At 42.9% G+C, this 16044-nt stretch overlaps 1 pseudogene; it reads right to left on the bottom strand.

Moving 5' to 3' along the window:
* Positions 1-13336: 13336 nt before the first annotated feature.
* The window catches only part of LOC123101296 (uncharacterized), a 4969-nt pseudogene continuing 2261 nt past the window's right edge, over positions 13337-16044 (bottom strand).

Genomic DNA, 16044 nt, shown 5'->3' with positions numbered 1-16044 from the left:
AGAAAAACGTCGGAAACAGTGAAGACAATGCAAAGTTGAAGAATATGAACAATTGAGGAATTTCTACTTTTGGTGGTGGCGTGACCCACCGTATAAGAATGATGATTTCAGACACCGCGTACAATTATCGTAGGGTTCTGAGAATCAAATTCTTCGTTAATTTCTTCACACTAAGAGTGTTATTCTTCATTGATTGAAGAAAAACGTTTCTTCATGTGTTGCACATCTAAGTCATCAATTTTGCATAAGTGTTAGGATGAGTGTCCTTTTCAAAGAACATTCGAAGATTCTAGGATATTTAGCTCACACCGCAACTTGCTAAATCTCTTCTCATCCAAGGGCTTTGTGAAGATATCGGCTAGCTGTTCTTCAGTCTTCACATGCTCAATAGAAATGTCGCCCTTTAACACATGATCACGAAGAAAATGATGATGAATCTGAATGTGCTTTGTCTTCGAGTGCTGAACTGGGTTGTGAGCAATCTTGATGGCACTCTCATTGTCACAGTAGAGAGGCACATTCTTCATATTGACGCCGTAGTCCTTGAGAGTTTGCTTCATCCATAGCAATTGAGCACAGCAAGAACCAACATCAATATACTCAGCTTCATCAGTAGAAAGTGATACGCAGTTCTATTTCTTCGAGGACCAATAGACCAAAGATCGTCCAAGGAAATGACATGTACCAGATATTGACTTGCCGTCCACACGATCACCAGCATAGTCAGAGTCAGAATATCCAACGAGATCAAAAGCCGAGCCCTTGGGGTACCATAATCCAAGTGTTGGTGTGTGAGCTAGATAACGAAGAATATGCTTCACAGCCTTATGGTGTGATTCCTTCGGTGAAGCATTATATCTGGCCTAGACGCACATAGGTACAATAACGAGCCAATCATGGAGCGGTATACCTTATGATCGAAGTCGATACCATTTTCATCAGTGCATAGATGGCAATTTGTGGGCATAGGAATTTTGACGCCTTTGCAATCTTGCATTCCGAATTTCCTTAGTACATCCTTGAGGTATTTCTCCTGAGATATGAATATGCCATTGCATTGTTGACGAATTTGAAGACCTAAGAAGAATTTCAACTCTCCCATCATAGACATTTGATATTCTTCACTCATCATATAGGCAAATTCATCGCTATAACGTTGGTCAGTACAGCCAAAGATAATATCATCAACATATATTTGGCACACAAACAATTCACCATCATAAGATTTAGTGAAAAGAGTAGGGTCGAGTGAACCGGGTTTGAAGCCTTTCGTCATGAGGAATTCCTTCAAAGTATCATACCACACCCGTGGGGCCTGCTTGACGCCATAGAGGGCCTTGTTGAGTCTGAAGACTTTGTCAGGATTCTTTGGATCTTTAAAACCTGGGGGTTGAGCAACATATACTTCTTCCTCAAGCTTACCATTGAGGAATGCACTTTTCACATCCATTTGATATAAAGTGATATCATGATGGTTAGCATAAGCAAGTAATATGCGAATAGCCTCAAGTCTAGCAACAGGTGCAAAAGTTTCATCGAAATCAATTCCTTCAACCTGTGTGTAGCCTTGAGCTACAAGCCGTGCCTTATTCCTCACCACAAGGCCATTTTCATCTTGCTTGTTGCGGTAGATCCACTTTGTGCCGATGATATTGTGCTTGCGAGGATCTGGGCGTTTGACCAGTTCCCAGACATTGTTGAGCTCGAATTGATATAATTCTTCTTGCATGGCCTGAATCCACTCAGGCTCCAGAAATGCTTCATCTACCTTAGTGGGCTCTATAATAGAGACAAAAGCATAGTGCCCACAAAAGTTAGATAAATGTGAAGCTTTTGAGCATGTGAGAGGACCTGGCGCTTTGATGTCATTGATGATCTTTTCAACTTGCACTTCTTTTGCAATGCGAGGATGAGCTAGTTGCCGTTGAAGAATTTGATCAGCATTCTCTTCAGCACCATTTTCTTCAGAATTTTCTTCAGGTGCATTAGCTCGACATTCTTCATGTTCTGGAATGAATTCTTCAGCAGATTCTTCAGTAGGAATGACATCCTCAGTAGCCTTGAACTTGATAGTTTCCTCAGGTGCTGGTTCATCTATCACAGTAGGTAGGTGCTCTCTTTGTGAGCCATTAGTTTCATTGAACCGCACATCTACAGTTTCAACAACCTTGTGAAGAACGTTGTTGAAGACTTTGTAGGTGTGTGAGTCCTTTCCATAACCAAGCATAAAACCTTCATGTGCTTTCGGTGCAAATTTTGAGTTGTGATGAGGATCTCTAATCCAAAATTTAGCACCAAAGACTTTGAAATAACTTACATTCGGTTTCTTATCAGTGAGGAGTTCATAGGCAGTCTTCTTGAAGAATTTGTGAATATATACTCTATTGATGATATGGCACGCAATATCAATTGCCTCAATCCAGAATCGACGAGGCGTTTTGTATTCATCAAGCATAGTGCGAGCCATCTCAGCAAGAGTCCTGTTCTTGCGCTCCACGACGCTGTTCTGCTGAGGAGTGGAAGGAGCAAATAACTCATGAGTAATACCAAGTTCATCAAGATAGTCATCGAGACCAGAATTCTTGAACTCAGTGCCATTGTCACTTCTGATGTGCTTGATCTTCACTCCAAAGTTGGTTGAAGCCCTCGAGGAAAATCGTTTGAAGATTTCCTGCACTTCATGTTTGTAAGTAACAATGTGTACCCATGTGTATCGAGAATAACCATCAACAATAACAAAGCCATATTGAGATGCTTCATTTGAAACAGCAGAATAATGATTAGGACCGAAGAGATCCATGTGAAGCAATTCAAATGGTCGAGTAGTGGTCATGATAGTCTTCGCTGGATGCTTGGCCTTGGTCATCTTTCCAGCTTCACAGGCTCCGCATAAGTGATCCTTGAGAAATTTGACATTCTCAATGCCAATGACATGCTTCTTCTTTGCAAGCGTGTGCAAATTCCTCATGCCTGCATGACCAAGTCGTCGATGCCAGAGCCAGCCTTCTGAAGCTTTTGCAAGTAAGCACATGGCTGGTTGTGGTCCTGTAGAGAAATCAACAATGTACAAGTCTCCTCTCCTAAAGCCTTCAAAGACTTTGGAATTGTCAGCTTCCATAACCACAACACAACGGTACTTGCCAAAGACAACAACCATATCAAGGTCACAAAGCATTGAGACAGACATAAGGTTGTATCCTAAGGACTCAACAAGCATGACTTTGTCCATGTGTCGATCCTTTGTGATCGCAACCTTACCTAGACCCAATACCCGACTTTTGCCTTTGTCAGCAAAGATGATATGCTTCAGATGCGACGGAGATAATGGAGCATCCATCAATAGATTCTTGTCACCAGTCATGTGATTTGTACATCCACTATCGAGGACCCACTCAGTGGCTTTGGGTTGATCATCTTGCAGATGAATTAGTGCAGCTTAGAAACTAATATACTTCATCAGTGAAGAATATGACATCAATTCATCAGATCAATTTCATCAAGCAAAAAACCGATAAAGCAATATGAGGACGTGAGAAATGAAAGTTCATTTCTTCATGATTAGCATGCGTCCTATCAGGCATACTCAGGTCTCCAGCAAATTCTTCAGACGATTACGTACGTGTGGAGACCTGACCCTGCAGAAAAGATTAGTTCTTTTTCTTCACCACCCACATCTGAAGGGGTGGCAAAGAGTTCATCACTCTGCGAGCTCCATACGAGAAGGATGGCATTGAAGCCAGTCCATTTCATTTCACATGTGAGGGGTTAGAGTAAGCATAAGAGTATGCAGAGAAATTCTTCGAGGACTTATGGACATAATGATTTGAAGAATACTGCACATATCCATAATCCTTAGATCTTCCCTGTGCAACGGACGGGTTAGCACGATGATGTTCATATGAGGACTTTGATCCATATGAAGATTTTGGTCCATATGAAGAATTTGATCTGGGGTTCCTATTCTTCACAGGTGGCGTCATGATGACATTCACCTGAAGATTTTCAAGGCATCTTTTGGGAACCCAGATTTTCTTCAGAGGGGAGCCGTTCCTGCAGTTAGTACCAACATATCTAGCAAAAACTTCACCATTCTGATTTTTGAACAGTTTATAGTTGGAGTCAAATGACTCATCATCAGAACGAGGAGATTCACATGCGAATCCAGATAAGTTAGATGGATCAACTGGAGGTCCCTTTGCAGCAACCCATGTAGTTTTGGGGTACTGCGCAGGCTTCCAATATGTACCATCAGCATTGAGTTTCCTCTCAAAGGTAATACCCTCTTTCCTACGGTTCCTGTTGAGGATCTGCTTTTTAAGCACATCACAAAGAGTCTGATGCCCTTTGAGGCTTTTGTACATGCCTGTCATGTACAATTCCTTCAGCCCTGCATCATCAGTGATACTATCAATATCCTCAGATGAGGAATTAGTGATAGCAGAGGCATGTCAAGAATTTGAAACATTAGCAGCATTTGAACATTCAGGTGAAGAATTAGCAGATTCACGTTCAATGCACTTCAAGCATGGAGGAACAAATTCTTCCTGAGAAGCGCTGATTTGTTGAGCAAGTAATGAATCGCGCTCCATTTGAAGATCTTCATAACTCACTCTTAGCTTCTCAAGGTCTTGCTTTCTTTGAAGAAATTCATAAGAAAGCTTCTCATGATCCGATAAGAGAGTGTTATGATGACTTTGAAGTTTGTCAAGCTTGGACTGAAGTCTCTGAAGATTTTCAGTCAAAGTTTCAATGCGACCCATTTCTTCACCCAACATGTCATCACTTTTGTCTAGCATGTTTTGAACCTTTTCTAAAGCCCTTTGTTGTTTTACAGCAATCTTAGCAAGTTTAGAATAGTTGGGCTTAAGGTTTTCATCAGATTCATTCTCACTTGATTCAGATGAGGTATATTTGAGTACCTTGGCACCCTTTGCCATGAAGCAATAGGTGGGAGCGTAGTCATCATTCCCTTCACTAGCCTTGTTGGTGAGGTCATTTTCTTCAGTGTTGAAGATAGACTTGCTGACGAATGCAGTAGCGAGAGCAAGGCTCGCCACTCCGGATTCGGACTCCTCAGATGACTCCTCTTCCTCATTTTCTTCATATTCAGCCTCAAAGTCCACTTCCTTGCCAATGAATGCCATGGCCTTCTTGGAGCTGCTCTTCTTGTGATATGAAGGCTTTGAGGATTTTGATGATCAGGATTTTGTGGATTTCTTCTTTTTCTTTGCATCATCAGAACTGTAATCCTTGTATTTCTTCTTCTTTGATTCCTTTTCCCATTGAGGACAATCTTGAATGTAATGTCCAGGCTTCTTGCATTTGTGGCAAAGCCTCCTCTTGTAGTCACTAGATGAGGAATCACTGCTCCTTGAGGGTCTTCCAAGGCGACCACGTCTTGAGAACTTTGGAACTTCTTCACAAGCAGAGCCGGATCATGGATTAGTTCTTCAGGATCACCAAGGCTGCTATCAGAGTCTTCATCTTCGGACTCAGATACTGCCTTGGCCTTCAGTGCATGAATTCTGCCATAGCTTGAACCATAGAGATCTCTCTTTTCAGCAAGTTGGAACTCATGAGTATTTAGCCTCTCGAGAATATCAGTGGGATCAAGTGACTTGTAATCAGCACGTTCTTGTATCATCAATGCCAAAGTGTCAAATGAGGAATCAAGCGATCTTAGCAGTTTCTTCACTACCTCATGGTCGGTGATGTCAGTGGCACCAAGTGCTTGAAGCTCATTTGAGATGTCAGTGAGGCGATTGAAGGTTTGTTGAACATTTTCATTGTCGAGTCTTTTGAAGCGGTTGAAGAGATTTCGAAGAACATCAACTCGAGAGTCACGCTGAGTTGAGACTCCTTCATTCACTTTGGACAACCTATCCCAGATAAGCTTCGCTGTCTCCAAAGCACTCACTCTGCCATACTGTCCTTTGCTCAGATGGCCACATATGATATTCTTCGCTTGAGAGTCGAGTTGCTTGAATCTCTTCACATCAGCAGCATTCAGAGAAGGTGCGACTGAGGGAACACCATTTTCCACAACATACCAGAGATCGTTATCAATTGCTTCAAGATGCATTCGCATCTTATTCTTCCAGTAGGGGTAGTCCGTCCCATCGAAGGTAGGAAACCCAGCAGAGACCTTGATCATACCTGCAGTCGACATAACTAAAACTCCAGGCGGTTAAACCAAAATCACACAGAACAAGGGAGCACCTTGCTCTGATACCAATTGAAAGTGCGTTATATTGACTAGAGGGGGGTGAATAGGCGATTTTTATGAAATTCTTCAGTCAGGAATTTGCAGGTGAGGGAATTCCTTAGCGAAGAACTACTAGCAGCGGAATAAGTACTCAAAAGTAAACATAACAGAATACAAGCATAGTCATCATGATGAAATGAAGACAGGCACAGAGTACATGAAGCATAAGCACAGGATAACGCAGGATGAAGACAAACAGATTGAAGAAATTGAACTGAGGAAATTGAGAAAGTCTTCAGTCAAAGTCTTCAAACACAGATATGATGAAATGAAATAGTTGAGGAAATGGAACCAGTAAGCTTGGTGAAGACAATGATTTGGTTGACCAGTTCCAACTGCTGTCTCAGTTGTACGTCTGGTTGGAGCGGCTGAGTATTTAAACTCGAGGACACACAGTCCCGGACACCCAGTCCTGAGCATGTAGCTCAGGACACCAAGTCCACACCGTATTCTCCTTGAACTAAGGTCACACAGACCTCGTCTAATCACTCATGGTAAGTCTTCAGGTGACTTCTGAACCTTCACAAACTTGGTCACTCGGCGATCCACAATTCCTCTTGGATGCTCTAGACCATGACGCCTAACCGTCTGGAAGAAGCACAGTCTTCAAAGGTAACAAGCGTCGGATCCATGCAGGATCAATCTCTTCAGTGATGCTCAATCACTTGGGGTTTGTAGGTGTTTGGGTTTTGGTTTTTTGGTTTTTCCTCACTTGATGATTTTCGCTCAAAGTCCTCGGAGGATGGGTTGCTCTCAAATGAAAAGTGTCAGTTTCTCTCAGAGCAGCCAACCAGCTAGTGGTTGTAGGGGGGCGGCTATTTATAGCCTAGGGAGCAGCCCGACATGATAAGACATAAATGCCCTTCAATGATATGACCGTTAGGTGGATAGATATTTTGGGACAGCTGGCACATAGCACAGCAACGGTCGGAATTTTGAGTAGCAAAATCCTCAGGGCTATCATGTTCCTCACTGTGTAGGCAATCCACACTAGCGAATTCCTAACTCCTCAGTCAGGACAAATTCCTCAGAGACCAGAAGAACTTCGTCTTTGTCACTGAAGAAATTGACTGAACTGTACGAGATTTCGAATGGCTTCACTCGAAGGGATTGGTAGGTGTAGGATTTTGAGTTGAGCATCACATGGAAATTTTTCCTTAGTATTTCCTCGACCCCCTTTAACAGTACGATGTTTCCTATGACTCAAGAAAGAGAAAATGAAACTATGAAAACAAAAGTCTTCACGCTTCATGTTCCTCGAAAGAATACCAAGTCTTCGAGGTCACACCAATTTCTTCACTTTCAAAGTCTTCAGAAAGTCTTCAAAATACCAAAGTCTTCACTCGAAGAACTTCATTTTTAGGGGTTGACTTTCTCTGTAAATATCAAACTCCTCATAGACTTATAGACCTGTGTACACTCACAAACGCATTAGTCCCTTAACCTATAAGTCTTCAATACACCAAAATCACTAAGGGGCACTAGATGCACTTACAATGATGATGATCATGAAACTTCTGATCAAGTTACTACCGAACCTCATAGGTCAACTAGAGTAAGATCCACACCTGAGTGGTACGGTAATCCTGTTCTGGAAGTCATGTTACTTGACCATGACAAACCTACGAACTACGAGGAAGCGATGATGAGCTCGGATTCCAGAAAATGGCTCGAGGCCATGAAATCTGAGATGGGATCCATGTATGAGAACAAAGTGTGGACTTTGGTTGACTTGCACGATGATCAGCAAGCCATAGAGAATAAATGGATCTTCAAGAAGAAGACTGACGCTGACGGTAATGTTACTGTCTACAAAGCTCGACTTGTTGCGAAAGGTTTTCGACAAGTTCAAGGAGTTGACTACGATGAGACCTTCTCACCCGTAGCGATGCTTAAGTCCGTCCGAATCATGTTAGCAATTGCCGCATTTTATGATTATGAAATTTGGCAAATGGATGTCAAAACTGCATTCCTTAATGGATATCTTAAAGAAGAGTTGTATATGATGCAACCAGGAGGTTTTGTCGATCCAAAAGGTTCTAACAAAGTGTGTAAGCTCCAGCGGTCCATTTATGGACTGGTGCAAGCATCTCGGAGTTGGAATATACGCTTTGATAGTGTGATCAAAGCATATGTTTTATACAGACTTTTGGAGAAGCCTGTATTTACAAGAAAGTGAGTGGGAGCTCTGTAGCATTTCTGATATTATATGTGGATGACATATTGTTGATCGGAAATGATACTGAATTTCTGAACAGCATAAAAGGATACTTGAATAAGAACTTTTCAATGAAAGACCTCAGTGAAGCTGCTTATATATTGGGCATCAAGATCTATAGAGATAGATCAAGACGCTTAATTGGACTTTCACAAAGCACATACCTCAATAAAGTTTTGAAGAAGTTCAAAATGGATCAAGCAAAGAAAGGGTTCTTGCCTGTGTTACAAGGTGTGAAGTTGAGTCAGACTCAATGCCCGACCACCGCAGAAGATAGAGAGAAAATGAAAGTCATTCCCTATGCCTCAGCCATAGGTTCTATCATGTATGCAATGCTGTGTACCAGACCTGATGTGTGCCTTGCTATTAGTTTAGCAAGGAGGTACCAAAGTAATCCAGGAGTGGATCACTGACAGTGGTCAACAACATCCTGAAATACCTGAAAAGCACTAAGGATATGTTTTTCGTTTATAGAGGTGACAAAGAGCTCGTCGTAAATGGTTACGTCGATGTGAGCTTTGACACTGATCCGGATGACTCTAAGTCACAAACTGGATACGTATTTTTATTGAATGGTGGAGCTGTCAGTTGATGCAGTTCTAAGCAGAGCGTCATGGCGGGATCTACGTGTGAAGCGGAATACATAGCTGCTTCGGAAGCAGCAAATGAAGGAGTCTGGATGAAGGAATTCATATCCGATCTAGGTGTAATATCTAGTGCATCGGGTCCACTCAAAATCTTTTGTAACAATACTGGTGCAATTGCCTTAGCAAAGGAATTCGGATTTCACAAGAGAACCAAGCACATCAAGAGACGCTTCAATTCCATCCGCGATCAAGTCAAGGAAGGAGACATAGAGATTTTCAAGATACATATGGATCTGAATGTTGCAGACCTGTTAACTAAGCCTCTCTCGCGAGCAAAACATGATCATCACCAAGACTCCATGGGTGTTAGAATCATTACTGTGTAATCTAGATTATTGACTCTAGTGCAAGTGGGAGACTGAAGAAATATGCCCTAGAGGCAATAATAAAGTTGTTATTTATATTTCCTTATATCATGATAAATGTTTATTATTAATGCTAGAATTGTATTAACCAGAAACTTAGTACATGTGTGAATACATAGACAAACAGAGTGTCCCTAGTATGCCTCTAGTAGACTAGCTCGTTAATCAAAGATGGTTAAGTTTCCTGGCCAAGTGGCCATAGACATGTGTTGTCATTTGATGAACGGGATCACATCATTAGAGAATGATGTGATGGACTAGACCCATCCGTTAGCTTAGCACTATGATTGTTTAGTTTATTACTATTGCTTTCTCCATAACTTATACATGTTCCTATGACTATGAGATTATGCAACTCCTGAATACCGGAGGAACACTTAGTGTGCTATCAAACGTCACAATGTAACTGGGTGATTATAAAGATGCTCTACAGGTGTCTCCGATGGTGTTTGTTGAGTTGGCATAGATTGAGATTAGGATTTGTCACTCCGATTGTCGGAGAGGTATCTCTGGGCCCTCTCGGTAATGCACATCACTACGAGCCTTGCAAGCAATGTGACTAATGAGTTAGTTACGGGATGATGCATTATGGAACGAGTAAAGAGACTTGTAGGTGACGAGATTGAACTAGGTATGATGATATCGACGGTCGAATCTCGGGCAAGTAACATACCGATGACAAAGGGAACAACGTATGTTGTTATGCGGTTTGACTGATAAAGATCTTCGTAGAATATGTAGGAACCAATATGAGCATCCAGGTTCCGCTATTGGTTATTGACCGGAGATGAGTCTCGGCCATGTCTACATAGTTCTCGAACCCATAGGGTCCGCACGCTTAATGTTCGATGAAGATATGTATTGTGATTTATGTGATTTGATGTACCGAAGGTTTTTCGGAGCCTCGGATGTGATCACGGACATGACGAGGAGTCTCGAAATGGTCGAGACATAAAGATTGATATATTGGAAGGTTATGCTTGGACACTTGGAAGGTTTAGGATAGGTTCGGACATTTTTCCGGAGTACCGGGGGGTTACCGGAACCCCCCGGAGGGTTAATGGGCCTTCATGGGCCTTAGTGGAAGAGAGGAGGAGGCGGCCAGGTGGAGGTGTGCGCCTCCCAAGCTCAATTCGGGGGGGGGGGCTTTCCTTCTCTCCCTCTTCCTCTTTCCTTCCCCTCCTAGTTGGACTAGGAAAGGGGGGAACCTACTCCCCTTGAGCCGCGCCCCTCCTCCACTTGAGCCGCGCCCCATGAGGCCGGCCGGCCCCCTCCTCCCCTCCTTTATATACGGGGGAGGGGGCACCCCATAGACACACAAGTTGATCTCTTAGCCGTGTGCTGTGCCCCCCTCCAAAGATTTCCACCTCGGTCATATTGTCGTAGTGCTTAGGCGAAGCCCTGCGTCGGTAACTTCATCATCACCGTCAACACGCCGTCGTGCTGACGAAACTGTCCCTCGGCCTCAGTTGGATCTAGAGTTCGAGGGACGTCACCGAGCTGAACGTGTGAAGATCTCGGAGGTACCGTGCGTTCGGTACTTGATCGGTTGGATCGCGAAGACGTTCGACTACATCAACCGCGTTACTCAACGCTTCCGCTTTTGGTCTACGAGGGTAAGTAGACACACTCTCCCCTCTCGTTGCTATGCATCTCCTAGATAGATCTTGCATGATCGTAGGATTTTTTTTTGAAATACTGCGTTCCCCAACAGAAAAAGATGCACCTGATGTCCTGATTTCATTAAGGCGATCGGATCATAGTTTCGTTCATTGTATATGTTGAATTTCGTGTTTATATTTGGATCCTTTTTGGATGATTTTTGACAAATTTGTGGCACACGGTCGACTGTTTAAAGTTTTCTTTGACGAGTAGCTTCACCTAGTCCTCATCGATTGATGTCTACTACACAACCTTATTCTTGTAGACGTTGTTGGGCCTCCAAGTGTAGAGATTTGTAGGACAGTAGAAAATTTCCCTCAAGTGGATGACCTAAGGTTTATCAATCCGTAGGAGGCATAGGATGAAGATGGTCTCTCTCAAGCAACCCTGCAACCAAATAACAAAGAGTCTCTTGTGTCCCCAACACACCCATTACAATGGTAAATTGTATAGGTGCACTAGTTCGGCGAAGAGATGGTGATACAAGTGGTATATGGATGGTAGATAAAGGTTTTTGTAATCTGAAAATATAAAAACAGCAAGGTAACTAATGATAAAAGTGAGCACAAACGGTATTGCAATGCGTTGAAACAAGGCCTAGGGTTCATACTTTCACTAGTGCAAGTCCTCTCAACAATAATAACATAATTGGATCACATACCTATCCCTCAACATGCAACAAAGAGTCACTCCAAAGTCACTAATAGCGGAGAACAAACGAAAAGATTATGGTAGGGTACGAAACCACCTCAAAGTTACTCTTTCCAATCAATCCATTGGGCTATTCCTATAAGTGTCACAAACAGCCCTAGAGTTCATACTAGAATAACACCTTAAGACACAAATCAACCAAAACCCTAATGTCACCTAGATACTCCAAGAGAAAATTGCTTCTATACCATCGACAATCTCAACAATGGCTGATTTGCCATCCAACAAAGCTCCAGTGCTTATATACCAGACACGAACAAATTCTATTGCTTATATACCACTAGCAGTTAGTCTAGCGTTATCTCACACCGGTAAGTGGCCAAAATGACTATTCTGCCCTCAATGGCAAATAAGCAAACTGTGAAACATGTCCAAAAAAAATTTGACAGCAGTCCCCCTCTATTTTCAACATTCCAGCAAATATATAGTGACTATCTAACAATTCCAGCATACAAATATTTCGAGCAACAGAGTAATACTCAAGAAAATCCACACCATTTAGAAGAGATTCAGCAAGCACCATATTAAATCTTACACAATCGGTACCAAGTTAACATCATCCAGAACCAAAATACCACAACCAAAATATGTTGTTCACACAAGCAAGTCTCTAAATAAAATAGCATGCAAATGAGGAGGTGCAATACATAAATAATATGCGAGATTTTAGAGAATTTCACAGTTTCAACTTTTTTTTGCTTCGGCTGGCCATTGCTTGGCTGTTAGGTGCAGCTCTCTTCTTGCTTCGAGTGCCCATTGCGGGGCTGTCAGGCGCAGCAGATATGACCTTTGATCTGCATCAATTTTTTTGATTACATACTATGGTACACTCACAGAATATAGAGATCTCCAGAATATAAGTAAATTTGGTGCAGTTTTCATACCTTCTAATTTAGTAGTCTTCGATGATGTCGACTTGGCAACATCGTCTTCAATTGCATCACTTGGACATGAAAGTAGAGCTAGTGCAGTTTCATTTTCTCTTGGACATGGAAGCAGAGGTAGTGTACCATCAGTTGCTTGATCTGATGTTGTACAAATAGCTTTTGTAATGGGTTTTTTCTTTCTTTTGTCCCTGCATGAGTTTCATATATTAGCTTAAGTAAGACAAGAGTAAGGTGGAACAGAAATCTCATATTGATATAGCAAGTACCTTTTTTGCTTTGCTACTTCTGCATAGGCTTCTAGTGCTTCAGGAGCAGCATCTTTGCAGCTTTGCCATCTATGTCCATAAGCTTTGCAAATTGGACACTGGTGATGGCCTTTCTTTCCCTTTCCCTTGCTATTCTCAGCACCACTTTTGTGCCTCTGCACCTTTGGCCTCCAGGGGCCCTCCTAAGGGTTGGGGGATTCAAGAAGAATTCTTTGTTCACACTAGGCCATTGAGACATGTCAGTTAGGCCAGGAAGAATAGGAGCATAAGCTGCAACAAACTTGGCAACGCTGTAACAATCATCAACGAAGTCTTCTATTGTGACCCCCTAATTCCAGTAATAAAGCTAATTGCATGTTTGCAAGGCTTCCCAGAGACTTGAAATGCCCTGCATGTGCATGTCCTATTTGCTAGATCAGTGACGTGGCGCTTGCCACCTAGTGCAACACTCTCACTCACCTCTGCAATCATGTCATCTATTCTCTCATATTCAATGTCCAGCCCCCTGCTTATGTCATTCAACTCCTTCATGACACTTGGAAGTATAAGTCGACCTTGAAATTTTCTAGCTACCCTTCTCCTCTTCTCAAACTTGACAGTAATCTTTCTCCTGATCTTGTCCATGAGCTGAAACAACATGAGACCTTTGTGCTTGCGGATCCAGTTGTTGAAACACTCGGCCAAATTATTTGTCACATAATCCACTTTTGAGGAGGTTGAATATTTGCTCCTTGACCATAGCCTGCTGTGGTACTTGTTTAAATATGCTACTGCAGCAGCCTTTTTCTCCTCTATGGCTGCCATGTGATAGTCAAACCCTCGAGGAGTCCATGAATAAGCAGCCGGCCACAAATGATCATCAAAAACTTTACCATGAAACTTTTTCTTGAAGTTCACAACCAAATGTCGCATGCATTCTCTATGTTCTGCATACCCAAAGACCTGTTCGATTGCAGTGTCAATCCCTTTTCCCGCATCTGAACATATAGCTAGACCAGGGGGAGAGCCAATAGCATCACGAAGCTTCTCCAAAAACCACACCCAACTTTCAGTAGTTTCTGAGTCAATAACTCCATAGACTACAGGATACAACCAATTGTGCCCATCAACGGCACAAGCAGTAGCTAATTGGCCTCTGTACTTGCCTGTCAAATGAGTGCTATCTATCGCCAAGTAAGGTCTGCAGCCAGCCAAGAATCCATCGCACAAAGGCTTCAGCCCAACAAACATCCGTATGAAATATTTTTTCTGATCATACTCCATGTGGTCAATCGCAACTATGCTTCCAGGAGACCTCTTCTCAACCTCAGCTTTCCAAGCATATAGCTTGTCAAAAGAATCATCCCAGTTACCAAACAACTTAGCCATTGCTAGCCCTTTGCCACGGAATACTTTCGTGTATTGGACGTTGATCTTGTACTTGTCATGTAGCCTCCTCCGTAACTCCATCGGCCAAACACTAGGATCTTCTTTTACCCAGTCCATGACTTTCTCACACACCCATGCCTTTGAAGCATTTTTCTGCTTCTTTTTCTTCTTTGCGCTAGAACAAGTGTGCTCCTGCACATGAACTTTGACCTGCATTAAATAAACAATGGAAAAAACTAGTGTCAGTCAACTCCATTTTATAACAAAAGATCACTCAACAAAATTATGCGACTAACACACCTCCATAGTTTCTTGGTCATCCAACCTCCCAACACGAATTCTCCATTTACAATCCGTCTTCTTCGCCCGGCGACAATAAGCCCTGAATCGAGTAGGTTCACTTTTTTCAACCTTGAATTCGAACTCTTTCTTTACAGCATATGTAGCAATTGCCAACCTAAACTCTTCAATGTTGGGGTACTTTGCGCCAACATGCATTGGCGGGTTTTCTTTGTCATAAGCAATTTCTGGAATAGCATCCGGTCTAGCATCTTCTGCAACCCATTCCTCATCATCACTGCTATCCTCAACATAATCATTATTTGGTATATCTTTTTCTTTGACCTCATCATCACTATCGGAACCAACACTGCCAATTGAGTACTGGTCCTCCTCATCTACACCAACATGTTCATATTCTTCATGCGGATTGTCAAGATATGTATCTGTTAGGCATACATTAGCTTCATCAATGATGCTACTTGGTTGACTAGGCAGTGCTATAGATGGTGTTTGGTTCGAAGGAGTACATGGAACATCAACATTATCACTTCTCTCGGAATATTTGATGATCAAATGGCCACTTCTATTCTGATCAAAACAGGCAAACATTTTCATGCATTCTTCATCATTTGACACAGAGATATTTTTGCCACTAATGGAATCAAAGTACTCAAGAAATATATTATCCTCTGAGCATAAAGCAAAATTTCCGGCAATACAAGCCAGCAAATCCTTCATACTTGTCCTACTACCCTCAATAATCTGCCAACTAAATATCGAATCCCCGGTGATTTTGGTTCCACTGCCACAAACCTTTACCTCTACTGTGTAGCTACAAGACTGGATCATCCTGTGGATGATGCAAACCATGTCAATTGTGCATTCTACTACCAAAAACTGCAGCAAAAAGGGATAGAGAGCCCAAGAAATTACCTAGCGCAAATAGCAGAGAGAGAGGTCGAGCCGCATTCATCAGCTATGCCGTCCTCCTCGTCGGGCATGGAATTCTGGGGCAGATGGGCTGCTGCAAGTGCGCCCACAAAGGAGTTGATCTTGGGGAGGGCCTCGGCCGTCGGCGCCACTGCCCCGCTCTCCACCTCGTCGGAATCCCCAATGCTAGGGTTCTGGGCGACATGGCCACTCGGAGAGGTTGGTGCTGCCGGCCCCCATGTGTTGGCCGTCGAAGACGCGGTGAGACGCGGTGGTACAGGCGCGGCGGCGATGGGTCCGTGCGACAAGGGCTGGGGAAGCGCTGGCGGCGGTTCCGCCATGAAGCGCCGCCTAGATAGCATCGGAGATGCGGTGGGCGAGAGACCTGGGGAAGCGCCAGCGGCGATTCCACCATGATGCGGCACTGAAGGGGGGTGGGGGAG

Source organism: Triticum aestivum, chromosome 5A, assembly GCF_018294505.1.
Source record: "Triticum aestivum cultivar Chinese Spring chromosome 5A, IWGSC CS RefSeq v2.1, whole genome shotgun sequence".
Lineage (NCBI taxonomy): Eukaryota > Viridiplantae > Streptophyta > Magnoliopsida > Poales > Poaceae > Triticum > Triticum aestivum.
Note: the sequence above shows the minus strand (reverse complement) of the source record. Positions and strands in the feature narration are given on the sequence as shown.